This window comes from Marmota flaviventris, chromosome 2 (genome assembly GCF_047511675.1).
Source record: "Marmota flaviventris isolate mMarFla1 chromosome 2, mMarFla1.hap1, whole genome shotgun sequence".
Taxonomy (NCBI): domain Eukaryota; kingdom Metazoa; phylum Chordata; class Mammalia; order Rodentia; family Sciuridae; genus Marmota; species Marmota flaviventris.
Window position 1 is genome coordinate 49,158,454 of NC_092499.1, and position 26,281 is coordinate 49,184,734.

Sequence of the window (26,281 nt, forward strand, 5' to 3'; positions counted from 1 at the left end):
TCAATCTATTATTTCGATATTTGTAGAGAGAGGAACACTTTATTATTCTTTTTTATGAGGACTCAATATAATATTTGGCACATTTTCCTCTGGGTGCTCAGGAAAATGCTGCAATGAAGCCTGAAAGGTCTGCATTTTTACTCAATTATTTTCTCCAATACACCCTCTGGCAGCATGTGGTGAAGCCATATACAGACACCTAGTATTGAATCCTTTCTCACTTCACCTTTCTTACATAAGCCTCCCCATAGCAGCACCCTGAGTTTGATTTAAGTGGACCCACATATGGGAACAGATCTAGCCCCTAAGAACAGAGCAAGTTATGCCCAGGCTTTAACCAAGATCCCACAGGAATCCATTGATTGTTGGCAGTTGATTTGCTGCAGGATGATACAGATCCTGTCTGGGTGTCAGGGCAAAGCATTGCTTGAGATGTTTGAGCTCTAGGTAGCTTTAAATAGGAGATCCTCTATTACTCTTTGTAAGTCTGCATCCCATTGAGTTTAGCCAATTAAATTGGCTTTCTTCTGCTTAATTAATTTTGATTTTTCAATACATGATAACAAACAATAACCAATCCAATCAGATCATGCACATTGATTAATTTGATCATCAAGGTTACATCAGGTTATTGTATTCACCTAATCACCAAACAGGATCAAGCACACAGAATTTTAGTTTGTCACATAAGATTCCAAACAGAAACCTCATGAAAAATAGTTAATTTAAGGTGTATGTATATATAGAGATGTGATGAGTAAAACATAAATTTATTTTAAAAACTCTTCAGAAATCTATTTTTCATATTGCATCATTGAAAGAGATCACCTGTAATATATTCAGGTTTAACTCCCTTGATCTTACTCTTATTTACTCTCAGCTTCCATTTTTAAAAAGTGTTATGTCAACTGAATTTTTGTGAACTGAATTGTATTTTCAATACAATAAAATAATGTATTGGTTAAATTACAAATGTGTTGATTAAATTACAAATCTGTTTATAAAAGCCCCCTCAAATATTTCAATGGTATAGATTTGGAATTTCACATAATAGCTTTGTTTCAAAGGGAATTTTTGTTGCAAATTCTGCGTTTCCCAGCTAATTTGTAACAATTTTTTTGGAAGCCTAAATTTGTGGTCAGACTCATTAATGGAAAAACAAAAAAGTCACATTTTGTTTTTTTCATTTTAAAAAAGTCAGGGGGTGGGGTGCTGGGGCTGTAGCTCAGTGGTACAGCTCTTGCTTTGTATATGTGAGGCACTGGGTTCCATCCTCAGCACCACATAAAAATAAATATACTGTGTGTTTATCTACAACTAAATAAACATTTTTTAAAAGTGGGGGAAATGGCAGGTTTTTTCCCCTAATTAATAAGTTGGAACCAGAGGGGTAAAATATAAATATGAGTTCCCTATCATGCATATTTCCTTTTGTGAAGGGTTTGACAACAATATGATTGAATATATTCACACACAATACTTGGTAACATGGTGTTTTTGTTAAATGGCCCTATCAAGTAAACATGATTTATGTCCTTCTTTCTTTTACCCATAATCTTCCTGTTGTCCACCTACATCTTATTAACATACCATGTCCAGGCTACCTTTGTCCAGGCAGCTTTGTCAAATCTCCCAGAACCCAGTCTTTCTCCTTTCTCTACCTTCACAACAATCTGCCTCTCCTTGACCTTCACCCTTGAACCCTTTTAATTTTTAATGTCTTTCATACCAGAAAGATCAATGGCTTCTTTAAGAGGGAAATTATTTGATAGTTATATACATATGTAAGTAAATTGCACACATATAGTTCTATTTATGCTTTGCAAGCTCATAAAAAGGAAATAAAATGGATTCTGAAGATGCATGAAATTTAAAAAAAATTAGCACCATTAATAGCACTTAATGAGCAAAATATGAAATGAATGAATAGAAAATATGCACAATTTTATTCACTGAAAATGTGAACTGTAAGATATAAGGAGATTAAGTTCTAATTGTTTTACCTAACTGTTTTATATTCAGGGTTCTCCGACTTTCTAAAGTGATCTTCATTACCATTAGCCATCACACAGTTACCAAAGTAGACTTTAAAGTGATCTTCATTACCATTAGCCATCCACACAGTTACCAAAGTAGACTTTAAAACTAAATGAAGCTAAGTACAAACCTAATTTCTCATGTAGTTTATAGAACAGAAATATAGTAAGAAATTTAAAATATATATAAATGTAGATTCTAAAATACTTATTCAAATGTATCATAATTATACTTTAATTCAGTCAACTTCTAAAACTATTATCAGCAGTTGTTTTGAAATAAAACATTAAAACATTATTTTTCCACACAACTAAGCTAATTCAGAATTGAAAAAGAACAAAAATATGTTTGAAACCACTGACAGTTTTTTATTATTTTCTTCCAAATTAAAAGAAATGAACAAATTCTTAGTAAAATTTTCTCTGAGATTAAAAAGAGAAGCTCACTATTCTGAGTGTAGGTTGGGATTTTTTTTTTTTTAAATGGTTGAGTTAGAAAACCAAAACTCCTATAAATAGGAGTTTAGGGTGGAAATGACAGCATTTTAACTCTAAAGGCATGAGTGGTGTCCTTTTACAGATGCCTAAATCAAACACAGAAAAAGTGATATGTTGCCAGGATGTTCTGTGTACTTTCCTTTAATTGCCATATATAGTTAATAGCCTGGCCATTTTTTTTTAAAGAAAATAAATTGCAAAGTTTCAAGCAATTCGATTACACAATATCTTACCATGCAACATATCAAAAACAACGAATTTAATCATTCTGTGGTCTGGGTTGAATTCAACACTGAAATCTTTTTATTGAACTTTACAACAACAAAGAATTTCAAACTTACAGATGACCATCTTTGAAGTTCGATAGAACCCTGGCCATACTATGATTGTCTGATACTGGAAAAGGACAAAGCACAGAATACAGTATTCCAACCAGGATTTGCGCTGATCTGAGAAACTCGGGAGAAGTACTATGAAAGAATTACAGATATTGAATGACTGGATAGGTCATTTGATCTTGCTTCTGAGACTAAACTTAAAAACCTCTGTTTCAGATTAAACAGAACTTCATTGGTTTCCTTTTCTTTTTCTTAAACACAAGAATATTTCTACAGAATAAAAGAAAGAATTGGAATGGAAGTTATAAAATTATGCAATATGTATCTTATCTACATAGGTCCAGAAAGTTCCTGATATTTGAGTAATCCAAGCTTTACTCAAAACACTGACACTAAATTTTATCAAATCAAACTCTGGGAACACAGAGAGGTCTTTCCTATAATGTGTGATTAGTGAGAACAGTGATCTATCCCATAGTATATCATAAAACCAAAGAAAAAAATCATTTAACATTTTTAGAAATCCAGGTCCCATTAGCCTAAACACACAGTTTAAGCAGTTGACATTTTATGGTTTTCATCATTTTCATATATGCTGCACAAAATTGTACAGAGATTATTTTTACTGTACATTTGACATTAAAAATATAGAAATGACTGCATCAACAGCAGTGACTATAGCTTTGGCCTACATTATTAAGATAACTATGTTGAAAATTTAAATTATATTTATGTAATTTTAATGTAAATATTGAATCACGATGGTCTCACTCTTTAAACAAATGCTTTTACTACATTAACTTGCATTTTGATTGTATTTTCTAGGTAGAAGATCTCTTGTATATATTAAATTATGGCATGGGATACTTTATTGTTTTCCTATGTACTTTAGATTATACAAAATTTTGCTTTTGTTCACAGAACAATTTTACATGCAAATTTTCAACAAGTCAAAATATTAACTGCTAATTATCAAAAAGTTTGTTTCTTAAGAAATGAGTTAAAATACAGAAATTTTTGAAAGTAAGAATATAATAAGTACTTTACATGTTTTTTGAGGTTGTTTCTTACATAGACTATTATAACAAGTGAAAGATTGAGTGAAAATATAGTATGGTAGTATTTTCATTTTGAAATGTAAGAAAATAATTCCAAAAAAATCTAAAACAAGTAATTAGGTGAATAAAAACAAATGATATGTCAAATTACATATACAACATTGAAGGAGGCGTAACTATATCAATTTTTAAAACTAACTTTAGGATAACCAAATTGGTAAAGTGTTGTTTCTTATTACTTTGAAAATATATCACTATCACTTTAAACCTATTTATATTACATATTTATATTACATGGGAGTGTTCAGGTTTCAATTGTTTTAATTATTATCCATTATTTTACAATTAATATCAAATTTATAAGAGTTTGAAGTGGAAAAAAAAATGTCTTTGCTACTAACTTAAATTTAGTATATGGCACCCAGAATTGTTTTTGAAACTGAAATTGTCAGAGATTAGAGAGTCAATCTAATGAGAATACTTTTGGCTAAATACAGTCAAAATTCCCAGGGAAAAAATAAATTTAAAAAGCACACCATATATGCAAGGTACGAGTTATTAATGAGACTGGAAGATGGGCTGAAATGCCTTCAGAAAAAAAAAAAAAAAAAGACACAGCAGGAAGCAGAGCCGTGCTGACACCTAGTGGAAGAAGCCAATAAGACAGCTGTCCTCCTTAGCTCTCAGAGGTAGGATGGGGAAAGAACACATTTTATTCTTATCTATGCTTTCTATCACACAAATTTGAAAGGAAGGTAGATTAAAAGTATCTGGAGTAATTAATCTTAACTATGCAACCAAATGTTATGCTTTTGATTTTATGCAAGGACAGAAATAAAATTTGGAGGGGTGGAAGTGGTGGAGAGGAAAAAGACCAGCTGTGGTTAAAAAAAATTTATAATCCGGTAAATATAAGGATTGTGCAATGAACGTTCTTTTCCCTGGATATGTTCTGCCAAACCTGGTCACACTAGTCTATTCTCCATCAAGCAAATAATTTTTATCAAATCAAGTGACAGACTGTTTATGAGGTTCTGTCTGTATTTGGGACATAAGTCACCAAATACTACTTATACCATTTAGCACTAATTTTGAAGTTTTCAAATAGCTAAATATTACATGCAGGGGTATAGTTGTTTTTCCTTCATGACATTATTTAGTTGGAGGGCAAATTTATATTTGAGCCCCATCTCCATCCTCCCAGTCTCATCTTTTGAGACTGAGAAGGGTGTGGTTTTGATGGAGAGCTAGTCTTAGAAGGCATTGAGTCTTGATGTGGGCAAACAAAGGAATAATTGCTACTTTCTGGGGAGAGTTATACATCAGTTAAGTCCACCAGGCCAAACTCTATGGTTTCCTCTAATTGTGAGAATCTATAATTTCTTAAGGTAAGAACTTTATTATATTTTTCTACATTGGGAGATGGATTTTAGTTCATTGTCTACTTAAATATTCAAGGACTATATCTATTCCTATATTTCTTGGTATTCCCAGAATGATTAATAACTATTATTTGATGAAGACACAGAGGGGTCAAGTCATATTAAGGTCAAACTAAAATTTATTCTTGTGGTAAGTTAGGAGTCAAGTTAGTTTGCTTTACTTTATCAAGGAATTACATTGCTTTAGATAGCTGGCTTAATTTTTAGTTAATACACATTATGAGAGTTTTATATATATTCCTTCCTATTAATAACCTTCTTATCTTCTTTATTATGGAGTAACTTGTTTTTATCTTACATTAACCTAATATCTCAGACCCAATCATTCACTAAGTCTTATGTACTTCATGGATGCTAAACTTTAAAAACTAAATTCTAGCTAACCTGATTTGGTTTGTTAGTATCATGTTTTAATAGTTCTGGAAACACTGGACAGAGCAATTAGACAGACAAAAGAAATTAAAGGGATACACATAGGAAAAGAAGAACTCAAATTGGCATTATTTCCTGATGATATGATTCTATACCTAGAAGACACAAAAAGTTCCACCAGAAAACTTCTAGAACTAGTAAATGAATTCAGCAATGTAGCAGGATATAAAATCAACACCCATAAATCACATGCATTTCTGTTTATCAGTGACAAATCCTCAGAAAGGGAAATGAAGAAAACTACCCCATTTACAATAGTCTCAAAAAAAAAAAAAAAAACAAAACCAACAACACATAAATAAAACACTTGGGAATCAATCTAACAAAAGAGGCAAAAGACCTCTACAATGAAAACTACAGAACGCTAAAGAAATCAAATAAGACCTTAGAATATGGAAAGATCTACCTTGCTCTTGGATAGGCAGAATTAATATTATCAAAATGACCATACTACCAGAAACACTATACAGATTTAAAGCAATCCTGATCAAAATCCCAATGACATTCCTCATGGATATAGAAAAAGCAGTCATGAAATTCATCTGGAAAAATAGGAGACCCATAATAGCTAAAGCAATCCTTAGCAGGAAAAGTGAAGCAGGTGGCATCACTACACCAGACCTTAAATTATATTACAGAGCAATAGTAACAAAAACAGCATGGAACTGGCACCAAAACAGACTGGTAGACCAATGGCACAGAACAGAGAACACAAAGACTAACCCACAAAATTACAATTCACTTATATTAGACAAAGGTGCCAAAAACATGCATTGGAGAAAAGATAGCATCTTCAACAAATGGTGCTGGGAAAACTGGAAATCCATATGCAACAAAATGAAAATTAAACCCCTATCTCTTACCATGCACAAAACTCAACTCAAAATGGATCAAGGACCTAAGAATAAAACCAGAGACTCTGTGTCTAATAGAAGAAAAAGCAGACCTAATCTCAATCATGTGGAATTAGGCCCAACCTCCTTAATAAGACTCCTTTGGCACAAGAATTAAAATCAAGAATCAGTAAATGGAATGGATTCAAACTAAAAAGTTCTCAGCAAAAGAAACACATCTTTGGAGTAAATCTTTAACCCTCACACATCAGATATAGCACGAATCTCTAGGGTATTTAAAGAACTCAAAAAGCCAAACACCAAAAGAGAAAATAATCCAACCAATAAATGGGCCAAGAACCTGAACAGACACTTCTCAGAAGATGACATACAATCAATCAACAAATATATGAAAAAATGTTCATCATCTCTAGCAATTAGAGAAATGCAAATCAAAACTACTCTAAGATTTCATCTCATTCCAGTCAGAATGGCAGCTATTATGAAGACAAACAACAATAAGTGTTGGCTAGGATGTGGGGAAAAGGTACACTCATACACTGTTGGTGGGACTGCAGATTGATGCAGCCAATAAGGAAGGCAGTATGGCAATTTCTTGGAAAACTGGGAATGGAATGACCATTTGACCCACTATCCCTCTCCCTGGTCTATACCCAAAGGACTTAAAAACAGCATACTACAGGGACACAGCCACATCAATGTTTATAGCAGCCCAATTAATTCACAATAGCTAATCTGTGGAACCAACCTAGATGCCCTTCAATAGATGAATGGATAAAAAATGTGGCATATATAAACAACAGACTATTACTCAGCAATAAAGAGAATAAAATTATGGCATTTGCAGGTAAATGGATGGAGTTAGAGAAGATAATGCTAAATTAAGTTAGCCAATCCCCCCAAAAAAACAAATGCCAAATGTTTTCTCTGATATAAGGAGGCTGATTTGTAGTGAGGTAGGGAGGGGGAGCCTGGGAGGAATAGATGAACTCTAGATAGGGCAGAGGGGTGCGAGGAGAAGGAAGGGGAAAGGGGGTTAGAAATGATGGTGGAATGTGATGTACATTATTATCCAAAGTACAGGTATGAAGACACAAATTGGTATGATATACTTTTATACAACCAGAGATATGAAAAATTGTGTACTATATGTTTAATATGAATTGTAATATATTCCACTGTCATATATAAATAAAAAATTTAAAATATCATGTTTTAGTCATCTCAAAGTTTATTTCTTATCAAACAAACAAATTATTCTAAGTATCAATGTCATTTCTGAGTTCCTGCCCTGCTGTCATATATAAAAACAAGATAAGCTGCTCCTTACAAATTTGGTTGAGGGAAATCCCAGCTAACCCCCCAGTGATATATGTCCCCATGTCTTTGTGAAGCTTACATAGTACCACACCTGATGATATTGAAAGTCTAGTCAGAGTAATCTCTAGAAAAGTGATATAGGATACGAGTGTTCACTACTGGATGGTGCCACAGAAAGTATCCTGTGTTCAAAAAGCTGTCTCAGAAACCTCATAGTCATGTTTCCGTACAACAAGTTTGATGAAATGATTGAAAAAATACATAGTAAAATAATATTTATATTACATATGAAATTATCACTAGATTTATAAGATTAGGAATAAAAAGGGAAAAAGGAATCAGATTATAGATTGATTCTAATGCACTTGCAACAACAGTTTTCCTTCAAAAAATACCCAACTCTCTGAAATTCCAAATTCACACACACAAAAATTCTGGCCTAATCCTACTCTAGTTGCACCATAGAACCATGGACCTGTGTTGACCTCTGTACTTTTTCAGGTGATCTTGCTGTCTTTAGCTTGGTGTGGGAGTTGGAAGGAGGGAATGTCAAGGAAGAATTCCTGAAGAGGGTGGCTGGGGCCTTTGAGATGGCTAGGATTTAGGTAAACCATATTGGGGAGTAGAATAAACTGGCATGAGGAATCTTTGCAGTGTAAAGAGTGGCCACAGATCAAGGCAACAGGGATCTGGCTCTGGTGAGCCAATTGTCAGGGTCATGTCCTGAAGCCACTTGTGGGCCCTGGCCCAGGGGTGGTGGAACAAGGACAAACCAGAGCCAGAGCCTTCTGTGAGTAGGAGAGGAAACACATGTGGCAAGTAGCAGGAACAAGTGACTGTCACAGTGAGCTTAGAGAGATCCTTTTAAGAGCCAGAAGAAGGAAATTGTCCTCTGCTTGGGGTGGGAGTTGGGAGACGGGAATGTCATGAAGAATTCCTGAAGAGGTTAGTTGGACCCTGAGAGATGGCAAAGACTTAGGTAAATCACGCTGGGGAGTAGAGCAACTGGCATGAGGAATCTTTGCAGATAGAACTTCCCCTCTGCCTCAGGCAGACAGCTTGAGGCGAGAGACTTTTGCCCTAGTCTTCTGTCTAGGAAGGGCTAAGCTCCAACATATGAACAAGTGACTATGACTGCCCTATTTAAAATATAAAAAGATATTGCACATTTGTAAAGCATTTCTAAGCCCACAGAATTTACATGTGGCCTCATTAGCAAAGATAAACTCCATGTTTTTCCCTTCATCCTGCCCGTCCCATCTTTTGTCCTTTTATCCAGTACAATGAGCATTATTTCAGAAGCAACACAGAACCAAGAATGAAGCATCCCTAAATTAGGTTCACTACCTGAAGCTGGTTCATCCCATAAGTTTAATTTTGTCATGGGAATTAATTCTAATTTTCAAACTATTTCAGCACATACTACAACGTGGTTAAACTTTAAAAAAAATTTTTAAAAATTTAAAAATTTTTTTTTAGTTGTAGTTGACACAGTACCTTTATTATTTATTTTTATGTGGTGCCGAGGATTGAACCCAGGGCCGCGCACTTGCTAGGTGCACACTCAACTGCTGAGCCACAACGCCAGCCCAACATGGTTAAACTTTGAGAACATTATGCCAGTCATAAAAGGACAATGATGTATGATTCCACTTATATTTAGTACCTACCCAGAACAGTTTAATTCAGAGATAGAATGCGGAGTTAATGTTTAATAGGTAAAGAATTTCAGCTTGCAAGATGAAAAGCATTCTGGAGATGGATGGTAGTAGCAGTGATGGTTGTATAACAATGCAAATATACTTAATGCCAATAAACTGTACACTTAAAAATGGTTAAGATAGAAAATTTTATGTTATGTGTATTTTACCACAATAAAAACAAATATTATTAAATAAAGAAAAAATTGACATTTCACCATTCAAAATCTAGAATAGGAATTAGAATATATGAACACAGGCAAACCAGTTCTGTGGTGTACCTGTGATGTGGATGATGCCTATGCTTCTGTTAGTACAAGAAAAAAGCATCAGAAAAATCAGTGCACAACTCAAGGATGTTGTTAATAGAAACATATTAAGATCAAGCAGGATGATGCTATCAATTATTTATAAACATTGAATAATGTATGAACAAACTTGCAAATGGAAATTCACTTCTTTTTTCACATTCTACTAATATAGTAAAAAGTTTATTAATAAAATACGGTGTTAAAAGTTTTATAATGTTAGGTACTTCACAAAACACAACTATATGCAAGGATTAAATCCTCTTGCGTCTAAATAATTTCTGTACTTACCAGCCAAAAGGCATCATATAGAAGAAATAAAATTGCATGGTTACTTTAAATATAATAAATTAAGTTTAATTAAGTGTACCATAAATAAAATCAGATTTGATCAACTATTAGTACCATTAAATATATAACTCCATAGGTAAATAACAGCAATAGTAATTCCAACAAAAGCTTACTGTTTGTGTTTTTAAATCTTTCAATGACATTAACATGTTCCCCCTTAAACTTCCATTTTATATATACATTGGTCTGCCTAGTATAATTAGAATTAAGAAAACACTGTGCTAAATACTGGGTATGTGAAACTTTTCTACCATTAATCATTATTTCAAATGTGTCATCAAAATTCTCAGCTGGCCAATTAATTAAAATCCAAGTAACAGTAGGTTTTGCTCAACAACTGTTCAGCCTAGCAGTCCAATGAAAGATGGCCACCCCTATAATCTTAATAATACCTCTAGGCTGTCAGCATGTCAAGGCCTGACCATGAAATCTAACTTGACAGATAAATTTAGTGAGTTATTAATGCAAACCAACCTGTGTTCAGACCATGTTCTAATATTTTATATGTGTTCATTTGGCACAATGTTACATTTTTTTTAGTCTGTCTTGTAGCAGTCCTATTTTGTAAATTATTTCTTTAATAATAAGTTTTATTTTTAATGCTTAGAACTTTATTCCATGTCCTCCAGCCTACCTCATCCCACCCTGGTGTGACAGCAAAAGTTTTTGAAAGTCATTTTATACTTCAGTCTTTGGCAGTTCCAACTTCAGCCTTTTGAAACAGCCCATAAGTGATAATAAAATGCATAGAAGAATGAGAAAGAGAACTCAATTACATTTACCTGCATAGTCTACCTGCACACCTAGTAACAATAAACAGGCCTTCTTAAGTCACAGCATTTCATTGGAAATGGGGCAGAACTTGTGTATTTTAACAACTTTTTACAACTAGTAACCACTACAGCATTTATTTTACTTTTTAAAAGAAAACCAGAGAAGGTTCATAATTTAAACTAAAGGGTCTTTCAGCCTCAAAGACAAAAAGCACTTTTGCTTAGCACCAGAGTAATAATGTAGGATATGTACAGGTGAATTAAGAGGACTGAACTCAAAGACAGTTTGTTTTTGGATGATCTGAAACATCTGATTCCTTTCTAGCACTGAAATCATTTATTATCCAGCAAATAAAGCCTGGATTTTTGCTCTAAAAACACAGTGGTGGTCCTCAGCTTATGATTTACCAGGTCTGCTCTGAAATGCATGACACAGACTATTACAAAACGGTCTCTCTCATATACATACACACAACTCTCATCATATTTTAATTCTAACTTATTTTTGTGGCACTAAACCCAGAGAGTTTGGTCAGATGCACACATTTTCTCTCTCCAATGTGATATTCAAAACACATTTTAGGAGGTACTTTATATCAAATGATATGTATCTGAACATATATGCCAAAGGCATCTCAGATTCTATTGGGTTAGTAACTTGATATTCATTCTTCCTTTTAGGAGAGACTGCTGTTAAGATTAACAAACACTGTACTCCAAACACATTTTAGGCATTTCTCTATTCTAAATTATATGTGTGTGGAAATAAATATAAAAGTATCCCAAGGAATGTTGGGGTAGCAATTAGATATTTCCTTTTCTTCTAAGGATAGACTGCCATTATTCCAAAGTATGTGTATTTTATAAAAGCATTGTGTGTGTGTTTTGCTCTGATTGTCTTTTTGCTCTGATGGAAATTAAGACATATCAACTTAGAAGCCCTAGTTTCTTTATTTTAATATTTTTTTTAGTTGTAGGTAGACACAATATCTTTATATTTATTTATTTATTTTTATGAGGTGCTAAGGATTGAGCCCAGGGGCTCATGCATGAGAGGCATGTGCTCTACCACTAAGCTACAACCTCACCCCCAGAAGTCCTAGTTTCTGACTGAACAATTGTGATTTCAAATCTATATGACACACACAATCAACTTCAAATACAACTAGAAGCAGTATTTTATGTATAACACATATAGGGGTGCAGAATATGTATAAAAGTCAAAGCCTTCAATTTTTAAAATTTACCATCCTAATTAGCTGGAACAATACAGTGTAAGTCAGAAAAAATAAATATTTAGTTAGTTGTAATATAGATTTATATATGTTCCTTAGAAATATATGTTAGCTTAAGTTCAGATGCTAAATTAGGACACAAATGGATTCAGATATGCTTGTCATTCTCAGCATGGATAAGTTAAAAATCTATTGTAGATAGTCTATCATAACTAACAAGTTTGCATTTGAAGAAAACTTCTGTAGTGATAAGCAGAGAGGAGGTCAGAAAACAACTAATAAAGAGCCATTTAATGAAAAATCGCTTAAAGAGAATAGAAATAACTAGACATCTAGTAGAACATTATAAAATAACCAACATTAAAAAACATAGCAAAGTTACTCTGGTATATACTGATGAAAATATTGGTTTTCCAATTCTCTTCTCTAGGACTAAAGTTATCCTGCCAAACATGTCATCCCCTAGCCACAGTGACAATTGAGCACCTGAAATATGGTCTGAAATATGGCTAGTCTGAATTGAGATGTATTGTAGCTGTAAAATACCAAATTCAAAGACTTGGCTTTAAAAACAGTGTAAAAGACCTCATTTATGTTTTAAGTGATTACATGTTACGTTAATATTTTGAATTGATTTTGTTAAATAAAAGGTATTATTGGCACCAATTTCACTTGTTTCTATTTTTTTGATGTGGCTACTCCAAAACTTAAACTTACTACATGGTTTGCATTACATTTCTATTGGATATCTCTTGCAAAGTTTACAAGGGTATAAAGTCACAGAATGTGAAAACTGAGAACTTACAAATTATGTTGCCCAATGCCCCACAATTGACGAACATAAACAGTGGCTTTTATTGAGTGATGGACTCTGGATCAGACCAGAATTTAGCAGTGTATTCTCTTAGAGGTAAGGGTTTATCAGTCCAATTTTCCTTTCTTGGGAGCATCAGGAAGGAGAGATAATGATTTGTTTCTATCACCACACTCAAAAGTAATGCTTTTGAGTGTGGTGATAGAAACAAATCACTACATTTGGGATGTAATACAAGAATCTTTCATCTTGACTTATAGCCAACTATGCAACCACCTTCATGCTCCTCTTGGTCTTGGTGATGGGCACTTACCCGCGACATGATTTGTATATACTGTGAAAATTGTTATGTCTCAATGAAGGCTTTTAATTCATGTCATAAGTTATTTAGAAAATGAACAAGGTTTTAAACCAATTCCTAAGTTTCCATCAATGAATGAATGGATAAAGAAAATGTGGTACATATACACCAAGGGGTATTATTCAGCCATAAAAAGGGCGAAATCCTCTCATGTACAACAACCTGCATGGAACTTTACGCTAAATGAAATAAGCTAGGAACAAACCAATTAAAAAAACACTTTAAATTTGCACTTAAAGTACAAGAAACATTAAGTCATTTTTCACATGAGCTTTCTTGGGAATTCTATACCCCTTTTTCTTTCCCCTCTCTGAATCTTTACCATTTCTTGGTCTCATGCACAGCCAAAGGGCTTCTCCTTTCTACAGTCATTTCCATATCTATGGGATACATTTTTTCCTTAGTACAACAACTTTCACTTTTAATTTGTATTGTTATAATCCTGTATTAAGTTTAAATTTATATTAATGTTCATTTCTAGATTTTAAGTTTCTGAGCACCTGGAGTTGAGACAGTAAATGGAAATCAGAATAAACTAGAGTTGCTTCCCTTGCCCTGAATTCTGAGAATATTGTCTTTCAACATAGTTTGAAGCATTCCAAAGTGGGCAAATAGAGAGCAATAGAATTTTTCAATGGATAAAGATGATTCTGGACCCCGTATGTATGTAATATGTGAAAGTAGACTCTGGGTAAAACACAGTTAAATAACTTTGTTTTCTGAAGTGTATCTCAGAAACCTTAATATGCTAACATAATCTAACGCTTCAAATTTACTGAGTTCTCCAAATCTGTTTAAATCATGTAAATCCAATTCTCACAGAGCATCTTGAGACACTTTTATCTCCTAGGGTATATTTGGGAAAACCTGAACTGTGTGATTTATTGCAAGATACTACATATCAGCTTTTACCTTTAATTATTACTGAATCACACTGATTATTATATTTAGTCATTTATCCAATAAACTTTTATTAGCTTGCTATAGACTGAATTGTCCTTCTCACCACCACTTCTCATAAATTTGTATGACGAAACCTCAGTCCTCAAGTGACTGTATTTGTAGACAGGGTCTTTAAGAAGGTAAGTAAGGTCACAGATTGGGGCCCTACTCAGATAAAACTAATACCTTATTAAAGGAAGAAACACCTGACATCTCTCTCTCTCTCTCTTTTTCCAAAGGTATGTGAAGACACAAGAGGGAGGCCATCTGCAAAGGAGGAAAATAGACCCCACCAGAAATCAACTCTCTGCCAACATCTGGATCTTGGACTTCCACCCTCTAGAAGTAGGACAAGATAAACTTATGGTGTTTTAAGCCATCCAGTCTGTGGCATTTTGTTATAGTAGTCCTTGCAGGCTAATTCTTAGTTCCTACCATGTTTTAAGAAATGCAAATGGTGAACAGAGATATACCATCCTTTTCCCCTGAAGATGTTGCCATCTAGATCAAAGGCAGTATGGGAAACACTTAGTAACTTTCTGGTGTTGAAAAACTCAATTAGTTAACTTAGGGTCAGCAGTTCTTGGCCCTACATACTAACCACCAACTTACATTCTCATTATAGGTGATACTCAAGTTATTTGTTTTATAAATCTTTACTTGAACAACAGGATCAATTGGATCTCTTGTCTCTTTCCCATTTTTTGGAAAAACCTGGAATCCTAGGAATCCAAGCCTAAGTCCCTCCACATTTGTCATGGAGTGTAGAGGGCTACTGAAACCAGGTAGTGAAGAATGTACATTCCATGCTCCTTCCTACAGCTGCTCTCCAGGAGCACAGATACAATGCTCTACTTCCTCTATTTTCTCATATCTGGTTGTAAAAAAACACATTGTGAGTATCCTCTGTCCCTTGAATCCTTTATTCTTAGCACAAAAGGAGCCAATCTGGAGTCAAGCGCATTTACCACAATTTATAGAGCCAGCCTTCTCTGTCTCACAGATAAGATTGTGGTGATCAAGTCACATAACATGAACTATCCCTCTCCTTTAAAATCACACAGAAAGGAGCAACAGTTTGACTTCTCTCCTGTCATTGCAAAATAAATAGATGAATAAATAACTATCACCAAGACAAATAGTCTATTTTTAAGTAGTCAATAATTCTGTTCATAAATAGAATTTAAGCAATATACTATTTAAAAATAGAAAATATTTAAAAATAATATATAACTTGCACAATTTTGGAACAGCTGATCAGTTATACTATTTTTACTACTTTTTCCAGAGCAGTATCTTAGAATAATTGCCACATTGGGTCTCATATCCAAAGCCCTACAAACTGATGCACAGACCCTGACAGTTACACTAGCAATGTTACTGAAGCAAATCAAAGAAATAGGGCTTTTCTTTGCCACAGACCTATCCATTCAACAAAGTCATTTTATCTAAGTATTTGTGCAGAGAACACAAATTTGTGTGTTGGAGTGTGTGTGCACATGCATGTATGCACAAAGAATTGTTTTGCAAAAGTATCAATAGTTAAAATATATTAATACTAAGACAATTTAATTGTTAAGATGATCTACTCTAGAACTGCTTATACAATCTTGAAAAATCCACATAGTTGCTCTGAACCTCAGTTTCCACAATCTCAAAATTCAAGAAAAGATTATTTGAGGTATAAAATATCCCCAAATACCATCACTGAACAAAAAACAATTCTTTGAAACTTAAACTGTAAATCTATCTTTAAAACCCCATCCCCTCTTACATTTTGAAATTCCAAAGTTTAGGTAAATCATGATACACTACAAAAGTAGACTAGTTCTATTGAAATTTTAATGATTGCAAAACTATCCAGTTATACTGTGGTTTTTATTTAAATAACAAAAAGCAGCAAAACAATGTCAACTACATGTACTATTTTCTGTTCAGAAATAGAGATAAGATCAGTGGTGAAGAAGTAATGAGCCTGAGATTTGTACAAATAAACTCAGTATGTGTGCTTGTATGAAAACAGTTAAATAGTTTTGGTATTTCACTGTAGAGGGGCAGATAAGGAATACATAGTTTCTATTAGATATGGAAAATAAATTTCAAGAGATCTATTGTATGGCAGGGTACACACTTAATGATGATATTCTTAAAAAATGTAAAGAGTGGTTGTTATATGGTTTTGCCATAAAAATGATGATAGTGATATGATGCATTTATTAACTAGGTAGATTTGACCAACCCATTCATCTATGTACACACAGTATTTCAAGACATCATGTTGGCTGGGCACAGTAGTATACACCTGTAATCTCAGTAAATTGAGAGACTGAGGTAGGATGATCCTAAGTTTAAGGTCAGCCTGGGTAACCTAGCAAGACCCTGTTTCAAAATAAAATAAAAAGGACTTAGATATAGCTCAGTGGTAGAGTGCACCTGGGTTAAATCCTCAGATACCCCAACTTCTCATACACAAAGGCATCATGTTGTACATGATCACAAGATCAAAATATACAATACTGTATATTTAATTAATTAATTAGAAACTTTGCCTTGTGATTCAGTAAGAACTCAATAACATTGTACTTGGTACCAATAAAGGCAGAATATAATTATGTCATTCAGGATCTATTTATTGACTTTAATCCCTCTTCTTCACTGGACATGTTCAGGACTAAGAGGCCTGAGGGACCTGACTCTTTTGTTTGGATATCCACTACCTTGGGAATTCTATGCTTCAATAATTAAGGGTAAAAACAAAACAAAACAAAAAACCCAATAATTCCTTAACATTACAACAATAAATACAATGTCCCCATTTTTATCCAGTCCACAAGAGTATGGCCTTGGGCAAAAAGACCACACCTGCTGTGTAGTCTGGGCTTGGTCCCCAACCTGTTATGTTTCAGGTATGAAGAATGGGATAGTCAAGAAGACTTCTCTCAAATGACTAGGTATTTGCATAACATTTAGATTCGGTTACTCATCTGTCATCGAGCTGTGTCCACCCAGTGTTTTCTGGATCCTTCAGTGGTGTTGTGGAATTTGATTTTTATCATTTTGCTATTCTACTTCTGCCTCTATCTGTTTGGTTTTGAAGTATCAGTTGCCTATATTATGGTCCATGTCTAATCACTGCTTTTTGTTATCAAGGGTTGAATGTCAGAAAATATTTAGTTAATGATAACAACTATAAACTATTACTAATCAGCAATGTGCTGGAACTTTAAGATGTTTCATCAACTTTGAATTTCATATAAATACAGCAGGCTACTTTGTGCAAATGATAAGCTGGCTAAATAACAAATATTGTGTTAATATTATTCTATCATAACTCAAAAGATTCACATCATTTAAACCATGAAGATGGCATAAATAGCTGACAAAATTGTCCTAAATCTTAAAGCAAATATAGTCAGAAAGATGGAATACTGAGGAAAAATTAAAGAACAAAAGAGGATAAAGTTTATAAATGATTAAATATGAATGTTTACCTAATGAAAATTTATATTCAATATGTGACAGAAACAACAGAGGCAAAATGCTTTTAGTTACTTTATTTTATAATATAGGCAAGCGGTTTAAAAGTTTAGCGTTCTTGGGGCTGGAGTTATGGCTCAGGGGTAGAGCGCTCGCCTCGCATGTGCAAGGCCCTGAGTTCGATCCTCAGCATCACATAAAAATAAATAAAAGTTACTGTGTACAAGTACAAAAAAATAAATATATTTAAAAAGTTTAGTGTTCTTTATTAGCAGAAACTAATTTTGGCACAAAGTTCTTCAGTATAAATTTTTTTTCCTCAGGATAAGAGCATATATTTCAAATACAAGTTAAGCATTCCTAATCAAAAATTTTGAAATATGAAATGTTTCAAAATCTGAAACTGTTTGAGTACCAACATGATGCCACAAGTGGAAAATTACACACCTGACCTCACTTATGTAATGGGTCAAAATAAAAATGAAACACACTAAAAATATCATATAAAATTACCTTCAGGCTATATATATAAGGTGTATTTGAAACATAAAATGTGTTTAGACTGAGGTCCCATCACCAAGGTATCCCATTATGTATATTCAAATGTTCCAAAGTCTGAAAAGATAAGAAATATGCAATATTTCTGATCCTGAGCATTTTTTATAAAGGATACTCAATCTGTATTGTGTTTAGTATTAAATGAAAAGATAATATAAATCTATCACTTTGAAATTATCACAATAATATAAGAATTCATTCAAAAATATTTATTCACATTTATGTATTTTAACCATTTATGATTAAGGAATAAATTGATTTTATATATTTAATACAAGCTTAAGTACATGCTATGTGCTGGATACCATGAAGAGAAAAAATAGTGAACTGTTTGATTTTCCAACTCTCCACTGGATATAACTTTTTAAAATAATATTCTGATTTTATTTAACCTCTACACTGTGTTAGAAACATGAGGATTCAAAGGTGAACGTACTGTGATTATGTAGAACCAGACTATCATTGCATTGTCCAGAGCAAAACTTATTATCCCATTCCTCCTATACTGCTCCCATTTTTATTAGCTCTCTGTCTCTAGCTAAAATGCGAAGGTCTATCTTGATACAGCATCCTCAATAAAAAGGTCTCTAACCTCTTGATGTGACTTCTGCCTTCTCTACATTCATTTACCATATCTCCTTCTTCTCATCAGGGTATTTTATCCTGCAGCCTTTTGCCCTCCACACCATCCTACAAAGCTCTTCATTAGCAGAGTTTTGACAAGTGAGTTTCTGCTAAAAGACTTTCTCCTTACTGACTGTGAAGAAGGAAGGCCTGATATCTTTAGCATGGCTGATCAAGGTTGTTGCTGACCTGGAACCAACTTAGTTTCTATTATTTTCTCTTTTTGAAAAAGTTTTTAATTAGTATTATTTTATTTTAAATTGACAAACTGTGTACTTATATCATGTACAATGTAATGTTTTGAATAAGTTCAAGAGTTATTGTATATCATAATGACTATAGTAATTAACAACTTCTACTACTGTGAAAATTTCTAAGAGAATAAATTTTAAGTGTTCCCATCACACACATGTGCTTGTGCATTCACAAATGCTTAGTATGTGAGGCAATGCATCTGTTAATCAGCTGGATGGAGGGATGGAGCCATTCCATTAATTTTTTATTTCTTGTCCCTTCATCCTCTTCCTCTGTGCCTTTCTTTTTTACTTTTAATTTTGTTTATTTTTATGTAGTGTTGAGGCTCAAACCCAGTACGTTACATGTGCTAGGGAAAGGCTCTACCTATAAGCTACAACCCCAGCCCTCTTCTGTGCCTTTCTTTATTTTCCTTGTGCCTGCAATGGCTTTCCTTTGCTTCCTCCTCTTCCTAGGAGGTACAGATTCTAGGCACCCTTTAAGGTCCAGTTCAAAGATTGTCACTTTCAGGAGGTTAGACCAGAGTACTCCTGTTAGAAGTACTGATCACTTCTGCATCTGTACCTCCTCTCTCAACATGTGATTTTCTAAGGACATGAATCATTTTCTATTTTGTATTTTGGGCATTTTTTGCATCTGCTTTATCTCTCCTATTATTATTTTTTAAAAAGATTTATTTTTTAAAATAATATTTTTTACATTTATATCCTTTTTTAGATTTAGTTGTAGGTGAACACAGTACCTTTATTTTTTATTTTTATGTGGTTCTGAGGATCAAACCCAGTGCCTCCCACGTGCTAGGCCATTGCTCTACCTCTGAGCCACAACCCCAACCCCCATAGCCTATTATTTTTTAAACATTCTGAATGTTCTTAGTCTGATACATCTTTGTATTGTCCTCAAAACCAGACATTGTCAGCATTTGATAAATACTTATTGAATGAATTAATAAATAAAAAATAAACAAATGAGCAAACTAAGAGTGACTAAAGAAGGACAGAGTAAAACAAACTTGAAAGATACAATCATAAAAAAAAGAATGAGAAGAAAAAAGAATGAAAAGCAAAAAGAATGTACAACATTGTTAAAAAGATTATAACTAATTAAAATGGCTGACATTATAAAATAAACAATTTAAGTACTTGAACAATTTCCCAAAGAGATTACTTCTGTATATTGATACTTTCCCAGTACCATGAAAGAAAATTATCATTTGGATTGGTACTGAAAGTTTTTTTCCATTCTTCCTTATAACTCCACTTCTAATCATACTGTAAAGGACACTATGAGGACAATTTTATACCATCATTTAGATGGTCTAGTTGACTTGTTGCTCTCTTAATATCTGGATTTTGTGACTTTTATCTACAAGCACTCTAAGTAGCAACTTGCCATTAATCATGAGGATTTTTAACTGTTAGGCACATTAGAGATGACAAACCAAGATTAAAGATGTATGATGAATGTGGCAAAAAAATCTTCCCTGCTTAATTTTTCATATTTACCCATCAAAACTTGCACCTCTGGTAATGAATGCTTAGACCTAACATTTTTTTTCCTTTTAAAAGAGAAATCCATCTTGTGGAATGATATCTGTGAAACAACTTAAGAACTGTTGTCTGTAAGGGGGTAGGACAGAGAAAATAGTTTCCACAAAGAGAAAAAAGTAGAGACTGTTCAAATCCCAGCTTGGTCCTACCCTTTGGTGCTGGTCAATAAACTTGGTACCAGATATAAACAAAACATTCCATTCAACATTATGTCAACCTTCAGCACAAAGGTCATCCATCACTGTGCATTAATGTTCTGAGCACCTGTAAAATCCGATGTGCATTCTTTCAGGCCATTTTTTTCAACATTGTGTCTGTCAGAGATACCCCCCACTATACACGTGTTATTTATGTTGGGAGTACCTTTCTAAATGTCACCCAAATGAATTAGCATCACGCTGAGCCTCAGAGTTAAGAGAGTCGCCATGTGCATTTATGTGTTTTCTCTCCCTGAATACTGACACATTTATATCCTTTCCCCGTCTGCTCTGACTTTGGCAGAGATGCATAGTACAAGCAGTTTATTTTACTATGACATGGTGACAAAATAGAACTTTATTTATGTGAAGCTGGTTAAAAATGCCCTGGCCAAAAAAATATGACACCAGTTAAGGAAATCTAATAAAACCTCTTGTAGAAATGGTGTAAAGTATAGAGTTTTATTTGGAACTTAATGAGGTTGGTAACGCATACTATACCTTACTGTGTCTACCAAATAACATCAAGCTAATGTTGCTGAATGTTTTTTCTAAAAACTAGCTCAATCTCTGTTAATTTAATCAGCCACTCCCAGATCCTTAGCATTCACTCATTCATTCATTTACTTATTATCTTAACAAATAAATAGTTATTATATATCTACTTTTGTAGCTGGAGGGAATTATGTTCATTTTTAGACACATGAAATCTCATTTTGAAAAATTTAAAAATCAATACTTACAAGTTTCTCTAAAGGTCTCAGTGGAATTTACTCAATTAAGGATATCTATCCAAGTTGAAGAAAAAAAAATACAAAGCAAACTAAAATTTAGTTTTATGAAATGTTTGTGCTAAGTATTTTTATCATTTAGTACTCACTTTTGTAGACTGACCAAAAGAAATAGCATCATGTATACATTATGTCATGTGGGTTGGCCATGGAGATATAAACAGAATGTATAACTAATTTTTAAAAATATAAAATTCTTAAGTTTATTCATCTCTATGCATACAATTAGAAAAAAAACTCAGAATTTTTATTCAAATTTATATTGATTTTCAATAGCACCACACAGAAAGCCTGAATTGAGATTTTTGTCTGTTGCTCAGAGCATTTTTGGCCCTTATCTTTGAAATGGCTATCAGAGAAACTTTGTGAGTCATAAAAGAAAACACATCTTATTATTTTAGAGGCACAGGATATTCATCCATAGTCATTATCTCCTTCAGTTCCTTTCAACTCTCACTTCTGGTTTCATCCTCATTCCGAGACCATGCTCATGCTAGCAAAGATTCAGAGGACATAACAGACTCAGGGAGACTAGGGAGCAAAAGGTTCCTTCTTCAGTTTTCACTAGGATGCGTAGAGAAGGTATTGAAGCTGATACTAGTGTTGAAACAGGCTGACCACAGCAAGAACCCTGAATTCTGATCTTGGCTTACTCATTAATGTATTTTGTGACCTTAGATAAGAGAATCCACCTCTTTGGGTTTTAATTTCCTCATTGATAGTATAGGTGAGATGAAAGTGGGGTGGGCTACTACAGGTGATGTTTATGGATCCTTCCTGCTCCCCAGTACAATGACCTTAGGGTTGCTGCCCCAGATAAACATCAAGTCAGAAAGCATCTTTCATCAACCATAACCAAAAGGACATAGAACTCCAAAATAAGGGACATAAATCACAATGCCTGAATGACATTTAACTCTGATTAGAATTTCAAATGCAACTGCTGGTATAAATGAGGCATGGAAACAATATCTCTGATGGGAAACAAAGTGCCTCCTAAATGATTTATTTTCCAAAGAAATTCATATGTCCACTTAACAACTGGCATTAGTATAGACTCTGGCCAGATCATGAAGATGGTTTTATTTTACAGATTTGTCTTACTATGATATTTATATATACAGAATTTTGCTTATGTTTCATTGTTTGAAACACACACACACACACACACACACACACACACACACACACACCTGTCTCTTCAGGGAACTCTATGCAAAAGTTTAATGTTTCCATTGGCAGTGGTCAAATATACTTTTGATTAATTTGAACTTATTTAACACAGGACATTGTTGGGTTGTATGCTAGCAGGGAATAAAGGAAGAATATCTTCAGATATTATTTTTTTTAAAAAAATTTGTTCTAATCATTTATATGTGATGACAGAATGCTCTTTGATTCACTGTACACAAATGGAGCACAATTTTTCATCTCTGATAGTACATGATGTAGAGTCGCACCATATGTGCAGTCATGCATGTATTTAGGGTAATGGTGTCTATCTCATTCCACCATCTTTTTATCCCCATCCCCCATCCCCTCCCACCCTCCACTTTGCCCAAAGTTCCTCCATTCTTCCCATCCACCTCCCATTATGGATCAGCCTCCATTTATCAGAGAGAACATTCAGCCTATGGTTTTTGAGGATTGGCTTACTTCACTTAGCATAATATTTTCCAACTCCATCCATTTACCTTCAAATGCCATAATTTTATTCTCTTTTAATGCCAAGTAATATTTCATTGTGTATATATACCACAGTTTCTTTATCCATTTATTTATTGAAGAGCATCTAGGTTGCTTCTACACTTTAGCTGTTGTGAATGAGCTGCTATGAATATTGATGTGGCTGTTACTATAGTATGCTGATTTTAAGTCCTTCAGGATAGTGGGGTAGCTGGGTCAAATGGTGGTTCCATTCCAAGTTTTCTAAATAATCTCCATACCGCTTTCCAGAGTGGTTGTACCAATTTGCAGTGCCACCAGCAACGTATGAATGTACCTTTTTCCCCCACATCCTGACCAACACTTAATATTATTTGTATTCTTGATAATTGTCATTTTGACTGGAGTGAGATGAAATCTTAGAGTAGCTTTGATTTGCATTTCTCTAATTACTAGGGAAGTTGAACATTTTTTCACAAATTTGTTGACCAACTGTATATCTTCTCCTGAGAAGTGTCTATTCAGTTCTTTAGCCTATTTATTGATTAGGTTATTTATTTATTTGGTGTTAAGTTTTTTGAGTTCTTAATGTATCTTGGAAATTAGTGCTCTATCTAATGTGTGTGTAGTAAAGATATTCTCTCACACTGTAGGTTCTCTCTTCATATTAATGATTGTTTCTAAAGGCTTTTTTGTTGTTGTTGTTGTTGTTTAACTTAGCCATTAGGCCTATATATATATAAAACACATACAATTACTGAGGCTATTTCACCTTGAACATTTCCAGGTGCACTTTCCCAGACAACCAAACCACCAAAAGGCCTACAATTTTCTCTATTATATCACATTACTTATGATGTGTGTCATATATCACCAAGAGGTAACCATGCACAATTCTCTGGGTCCTTCAAAGGTGACAACACTCACTGAGAAACACAGACAACTACAGCTCCAACAACATTCAGTTCATGTTTTGTCCCATGTAATCAGTGTTTTATTATTTCACATAAAAAATAAGGTGAAAAGAAAATTTTCCTTTAAGGAATCTTCTTACCGTAGATATGTGTTTCATTATGGTCACTGTAGCTAACACACAAGCATTAGTTCAGGGGGAAAGGTTTCTGATGTCACAGAGATATTAAAATTTGTCAACTGTTCCTTGTGGGAACTAGCCTTATCACCAGGGTGTTGAGGCCTTACCCAGACATGGGAGATGGGCAACCTCATCCCATATAATGGTGGTTCACATATGTGTGTGCAGATATACACATATATGCATATGAAAAAGAGCCAGAAGGGAGGAGGATACCTGAGTAAGATGACCTTGCTTGTCAAAAACTTACATGAGGCAGCCAAATAAATGAATCAGAACAGAGTGGACAGAATCAAACCCACCCAAAGGGAACCTCTAGAAACAAGACCATGTTCCAAAAATGTGTTCAGCAAACAGCTAGTATATTAACATACTTTTAAAGGTCTGTTTGTTTAAACTGTCTTGCTAGATTGTGGATATTGATTCCACAAATTCTTATACTCACCTTTTAGCTGTCCAATAAATAAGTGTTTCTACCATAAAAAAGCATGGAATGAAGAAAACACTGTTATGTGCTTCTTGTGGTTGCTTTGACTCTCAGTTAAAAATGTCTTATGAGCAAGTCCAGAATATGCAGCATGAATCCAAGGCCACTTTTGCTTTCAGTAGGTGTTGCTGCCCTAGATTTCTCCAGACGTGCCCCATTCTTTCCCAACACATAGACTGAGAACAACTGATTCACTTACTCCTCCTCTGCCCTCCCCCATCACTCTTCCCTTCTTAAGTTTCCTCGAGGAAACCCCCTGATGGAGTCAAGACAGGTGGAACTGACTGTTTAGATTGCTAGATCCTCAGCCCTTTGTGTCTGATCCTACTCATTTAAATCAGAATAGTCTCCTTTCTATTGTATTAAAAGTAAACCCTGAGAAACATCTTTAAATAGTCCAATCTCTTGTATTCCCCCACTGACTACAGTTGGAGGGGCAATGCTTCACCTGCTTTCACAGCCCAAGAAATAAGGTCTTTGAACCTGAGCATGCTCAGTCTGCTAATTTTTCTAGAGCCTGAAGACTCTTAGAGCAGTCAAAGAAATGGGGAAGGAAGGACATTGTCTGAAATACCTATAGAAAAAGATGAAAGAAAGGCTAACAGTTTTTGCTAACTTGACCTGCAGATCTTTGAATTTTCTGAATCTAGATCCCATAATTTAGACTGCAATTCCTCTCTGTCAGTTCCGAGCAAACAGACTAACACATGATGGATGTTCCTAATCGTTTAGTAATCAGTGACCAAGAAGTAGTTTGAATGTCTACCTTCTTCTGAAATATTAAGGTAAAATAAAAAGCAGAACATTAGAGTAAAAGTCATTGAACTTGGATCCAGAAGATATGGGCTGGAATCTTCCTGCAGGCACTTGCTGATCACATCCTGTATAGAAGATCACCTTAGTTTTGTAATTGTTAGATCTCCCACCTATCCAATTAAGACAATACACTCTCTGCTTCTTTGTGGGAACATTCTGAACAATGAATTAGATGAGCTAGGTTTAAAATCCATAAAAGCCTATGGTAGAAAGGTCCATGAAATGTACCTACTTTAAAAAAATTATTAGAAAATTGTAATTTGTTAAAAATAATTGTAAACCTTTAATCCAAAATATGGCTGTTTA

The 26,281-nt window shown here is 34.0% G+C and overlaps 1 protein-coding gene across 7 annotated transcripts in view; it reads right to left on the minus strand.

The window, feature by feature from the left end:
* Nucleotides 1–26,281, minus strand: part of Slc25a21 (solute carrier family 25 member 21) — a 538,394-nt gene that overhangs the window by 277,542 nt on the left and 234,571 nt on the right. The window lies entirely within an intron of this gene.